Genomic DNA, 6,297 nt, shown 5'->3' with positions numbered 1-6,297 from the left:
TTGGTGTGTTTGGCTCGTGGAATAAGATAAGAAAAAGTAAGAAATACAAGTCAAAATACTATACAAGTTCTATCCACATGTGAGATAATAAGCTTCACACAATGTTGGCGAAAATGTAATCTCATAACTTTCTGACAATAAGGCAATATGTATGAAGAATATTAAAGATTTTGGCGCACCTGGTTGGCTTAGTCGGAGCAGAGTGGACTCTTGATCTCCAGGCCCTGAGTTCCAGTGCCATCTTGGTTGTAGAGATTACTAAAAATAAATGAACTTTTAAAAAAAGTATTAAATATTTTAATTATCTCATCCTTTAGCTCAGCAGTCTCACCCTTTGGAATTTATCCTAAAGCTAACAAGAACTCTAGAAAGATTCCTGTACAAAGTGTGTTCATTTGACCTAAATGTCCAGAATGAGGTATTGATTAAATCATCGTCAACCCCTCTTTAGCTAAATCTTCCAAAGGTGGAGGAGGAGGAGAGGGGATGGCATCTTCCCCTAAAATCGTTTGAATTTTCAAAATAAATAGCTTGGGGACTCTACTGTCCCAATGGAAAAGAGATAGACAACAGTATTTGTATACATTTTCAGAGTGTTCACAGATTTTCTTGAAGTCTGTGCATTAAGACCAGAGTAAAAATCCTGGCTGTGAAATAATTAATAAGGACTAAAATGGCTAGAAAATGGGTTATAAAACCCAATTAGATAAAGATGGCTGTACTGTATTTACCTAAAGCAGTACAACAATGGTGTTATATCTGCTAGCCATTATTTCTCCTTGCTTTCAAAAGTGGCTTTGGGAAATGACAGTTAAGAATTAGAGATACAGGGACGCCTGGGTGGCTCAGTTGGTTAAGCAGCTGCCTTCGGCTCAGGTCATGATCCCAGCGTCCTGGGATCGAGTCCTGCATCGGGCTCCTTGTTCAGCAGAGAGCCTGCTTCTCCCTCTACCTCTGCCTGCCATTCTGTCTGCCTGTGTTCGCTCTCTCTCCCTCTCTCTCTCTGATAAATAAATAAAATCTTAAAAAAAAAAAAAAAGAATTAGAGATACAGAGACAGGAATCAGCCATGTATCAATACTAGGTGACACCACATTTCTTTTCAGAAAACTGAACAGATTAATCCTCTTTTTGCAGTCTTTAAAAACTTCCTCTGTCCACAAATTATTCTCTTATTTAAATCGAGTTTAACGGAATGGGTTTTAATTTTATTTATGAAATGGGACACCCGTGATTCTGGCTATAGGGGTTTTTTGGAGTTGCTTCATTGGCCAGCAAGGTGAGGAATGGTGGAAAGATGTCCAAGTAGATTTGGTGCTTTTATGGATTGTCATTGTAAAAATGGCATTAGGGCATTTGCCCTAACCATGTAAGTAATCCTCTAATATAAAACAATGATTTTCATGTAAGAATGAATGAATAAAAATCAATTATTTGGGACGCCTGGGTGGCGCAGTTGGTTGGATGACTGCCTCTGGCTCAGGGCGTGATCCTGGAGTCCCGGGATCGAGTCCCACATCAGGCTCCCAGCTCCATGGGGAGTTTGCTTCGCTCTCTGACCTTCTCCTCGCTCATTCTCTCTCTCACTGTCTCTCTCTCTCAAATAAATAAAATAAAATCTTTAAAAAAAAAATCAAATTATTTAAACATTTAAAGTTTTAAGTCCTAAGGGACCTCCTATATCAAGCTCATCACTCCCATATCTAGTATTCCCTGACCTGAAAGTAATTTTTTAAAAAAAATCTAGCTAAATCCTATAGTTAAATAACATTGTATTTTCTCATTGCATATTAAATCTGAAATGGGAAGTGGAAGATGAGAAACAAAATATCTGAGCAGAGATTCCACACGTGACTCCCCATGATGGATAGCTGGGAGGCAGCCAGGCAGGGACAATGCGGCCCCACCCTAAGAGGAAACTACCCTAAGAGGATTTTACACCACCCTGGAAGGAGCCCTCCACCCTTTCCCCTGTGACTGATAGATGACAACTTGATTGGATGTCAGGCCCCGGGGTTGGGGGGGCTGTTAATCAGATTAAAACAGCCCACTAAGAAGCCCATAAAAAACCCCTAGACTTAGAAACTGCGGTTGCAACCCTCTCAGGTCTGCTTCTTTCTTGGGAGCTTTGTATTATTACTTTGCTATCACTCAATAAACCTTGCTTTGCTGCCCACCACTCTGTCTGGTCTACCTCTTCAAGTGGTGTGACCAAGAACCATGGGCACCCAAGGAAAAATTACTGCAGCACCTGGTTTTCCAGTCTTCTAAAGTCACCCTTTACATTAAGAGGCAAATGAACTTTAATTAAGTAGAGAGAAGAGAAAGAGAAGTCATTTTAGGCCCCCATCGATTTTCTGTGATCTTACTGCCTATTTGCCTTAACATTTTTTTTTTTTTAAGATTTTAGTTATTTATTTGATAGAGAGCATAGATAGGCAGAGTAGCAGGCAGAGGGAAAAGCAGGCTTCTCAAGCAAGGAGCCACATGTGAGACTTCTGGGATGAAGACCCAAGCAGTTATTTAGGCAAATACCTAAATGACTGAGCCATCCAGGTGCCCACCCTAACACAACTTCTAACAGAGCTTTCCAGATGTCAGAATTACAAATAACAGCAAAAACCTCAGTAGTTAACGATAAGGAAATAAAGAGAATGCAAAAACTACCATTTTTAACAAGCCAGGACATAGCCTAACTATATCAGAGACAATAAAATAGTAGTAAAAGCCCCCATAACTCCCTGTGTTGTTTCAAAAGTAAGCCGGTTGCTGCATTCTTTACCAGAGAAAAGGAGCCCAAGACACCAGCTTATAATTAATTACTCTTAGAGCAGGCCCATAGCCCCTTCTCCTTGTCCAGCAGTTACCTCTGCTTCATTATATTAAAGTCTCCATCTTGGGAGTAGCACAGGCTTTATTAACATAACATAGGATTGGGTATATAGGGGTGTTTTAAGAATACCTGTGCAGTGTTATGCCCACCTTTCCTTTTGATGACAAAACTCCCATTTCGAATATTGATCCTCACCCTAAGTAAAAGAAACTCACTACTCACTTACCCCAATCAGGGAGTTATCGCTTTGGAAATTATTCACAGTGATCTTAATTACTGTAAATAAAGTTTCCTCTGTGACCATTCCACCTGGTGTAATCTCTACTCACCAAGGAGAGAATTTATGTTCTTTTACACTTCTTCAAGAGAGTGCATTCCCCAATTTTTCTAAATATTTCTGAGAAGAGAGAGGCTTACAACTTTGTTGATAATTGACCATGATTATTTTATGTGCTTTGCTCCTGGCTCATGTCTTGATCACTTTGTCCTATCTAATCCCCGCTTCTGGATGATGCTTCTCTCTATAACCCTTTGCCAAGTGTTTAAACATGGTTCCTTTCCATCATACCGCAAGTCAACAATAAATGCAAGCCATATATGTAATTTAAAATTTCCTAGTAGCTGTGTTAGAAAAAATAAAAAGAAATAGGCAGGATTAATTGTAATAACCCAGTATGTCCAGGACATTATTATTTCAACATGTGTAATAAAAGGTAATTAATGAGATATTTTACATTCTTTTTTCATATGAAGTCAGAAATTTGCCTGATTCAATTTAGGGTAACCACATTTCAAGTTCTAAATAGCTGCGTGTGGCTAGGACAACTCGTTTAGACAACATAGCTGCATACAGTAACACAAAACACCAGCAGAGTTCCTAGGATTTTTTGATTATGAAGAGCCAAAAAGCTCTAGTTTTAGAGAGAAAATATCACTTCTATTTTATCTTAATATCTGTTGAGATTTTTGTGCTAACCCCAAACTTTCCTTTAATTTTCCTTTAATTTCCTTTAATTGTGCTTGTTCCCTCTTTCTAAATACTGGTATCTAAAGTTCCTCCACACTGTGACTCCTAAATTATGACAGTTTGGTCTAGTTTGGCCTATTGACCTTATTACTTTTTATATTTTCCAACATGGGACCCCTAACAAAGATTTTTGGGAATTTTCATGAACCACCAAAATGCATAGGATGACCAGGTTAGTTTCATATTTAAGACAGAGGAGGCATGTAGAAACTGGCATACCTATAAGAGGTGTGTCGGAATATATGTGCCTAACATTCTAATTTCAACTTTTCAAATTTTTGAAATATCAGTAGGAGGTTGAACTGCCTGTTCAATTCTGTTGATCTCCAGGTTAGTCTTCAAATTTTAAATATTAGTAATTAATAACAATGACCTTAAAAGAGTAACAAATATTAGTATATAGAAGAGGGCATTGGGCATCAGTACAGAACAATGTCCATTCAAGTCAGTGTTCTACTTTGAGCAGAAACAATGTATGTTTTCTGAAAAGACCTGTTTTATCTCTAAGAAATCAACCTCAAAAACAATGTCTTTCCTTCTCTATTGCTTAAGATCTAGTGAGGTAAACAGGTAAATCAATGGGATAATGAAATATGATAAGTATGTGAATGATAGAAGAATGCTGCTTAAGTACCACTAAAAGATTGATGAAGATTCCCTGGAGAAGGTGAGGAATGTGTAGGAGAGTTCTAATTTATTTTTTTATTTCCTTAATGTCTTATCAGGTTATAATTGGATACCATTAACTGTACATGTTTAAAGTGTACAACCTGAGAAGTTTGAACATACACATGTACTTGTGAAGCCATAACCATAATCAAAATAATGAATATATTCACTAACACAAAAATTTCCTTGTGTCCTTTGTAATTCCATCTTGCTGTTCTTCCACTGATCTATCTTCTGTCATTATAGATTAGCTCACATTTTCTAAAAATTTACATTAAGGGAATCAGATGATATATACTCTGCTTTTTCTAGATTTTTTCATTCATTCTGCTTATTTTGAGATTTATCCAACATGTTGCAAGTACCATAGTCCCTCCTTTTTTTTTTTTTTAAGATTTTATTTATTTATTTGACAGAGAAACATCACAAGTAGGCAGAGAGGCAGGCAGAGAGAGAAGGAAGCAGGCTCCCTGCTGAGCAGAGAGCCTGATTCAGGCATAGTCCCTCTCTTTCTATTACTAAGTATTCCCTTATAAGGATATACCACAGTTTGTTCACTTATTGATAATATTTGGGCTACTTTCAACTTTCTGTCTGTTATAAGCAAACCTGCTATGAACATTCATGTGTAAATCTTTCTAAGATATGTTGCTTACATTTCTTTAGAGTGTATACCTAGAAGTAGAACATCTATGACAGGTTATGTTTAAAATTTTAGGGGTGCCTGGGTGGCTTAGTTGGTTGGGTGGCTGCCTTTATCTCAGGCCATGATTCCAGGCTCTGGGATCCAGCCTTAAGCCCAGCATCGGCTCCCTGCAGGGAGCCTACTTCCCCCTCTCTCTCTGCTTGCCTCTCTGCCTACTTGTGATCTCTCTCCCTGTCAAATAAATGAATAAAATCTTCAAAAAAAAAAAAAAAAGAATTACCAAATTGAGTGTTGCTAAGGACTAGTTGCCATTTAAAAAATAAATAAATAAATAAATAAAGTCATATATACATTTTAGAAAGATTATTCAGGAATTGTTGATGAAAATGAATGGGGAGTGGGTGGGTGGGGTATTAGAGGCTAAGAGACCTGATAGGAAGTATGAGAAGAATCCAGAGCAAACGTAATGATGCCTGGTGAACAGGAGAAGATGAATAGGGAGGAATAACTGGAAAACAGAGTCAACATGATTTGATTATCACTAAGCATTTCCTGAGAGACGATGGAAGGAGTTAAATATAGAATTTGGAGAAAGGAGTTTTTAATTTTGTAATTTATTTTTTTAAATATTTATTTATTTATGAGAAGGAGGAGGGGTAAGGGGAGAGGGAGAGAAAATCTCAAGCAGACTCCCCACTGAGTGCAGAGCCCAAATTGGTTCTCAATCCCATGACCCCGAGACCACAACGTGAGCCAAAACCAAGTCAGACGCCCAACAAATGGAGCCACCCAGGTGCTCCAGAGAAAGGAGGGTTTTGTTGTTGTTGTTTTGTTTTAAGATTTATTTATTTGACAGACAGAGATCACAAGTAGGCACAGAGGCAGGCAGAAGCCGGGTAGGTGGGGAAGCAGGCTCCCTGCTGAGCAGACAGCCCGATGCTGCCCTCAAGCCCAGGACCCTGAGATCATGACCTGAGCCAAAGGCAGAGGCTTAACCCACTGAGCCACCCAGGCACCCCGAGAAAGGAGTTCTTAAGTTTAAACAAAATCAGTGATGTAGCTGGGGAATAGAGTTATATAACTTGAAATTTAATGATTTGTTTTATATATTCTATTTCCTGA

The sequence above is a fragment of the Neovison vison genome, chromosome 4 (assembly GCF_020171115.1).
Source record: "Neovison vison isolate M4711 chromosome 4, ASM_NN_V1, whole genome shotgun sequence".
Lineage (NCBI taxonomy): Eukaryota > Metazoa > Chordata > Mammalia > Carnivora > Mustelidae > Neogale > Neogale vison.
This window is presented reverse-complemented; position numbering follows the sequence as displayed.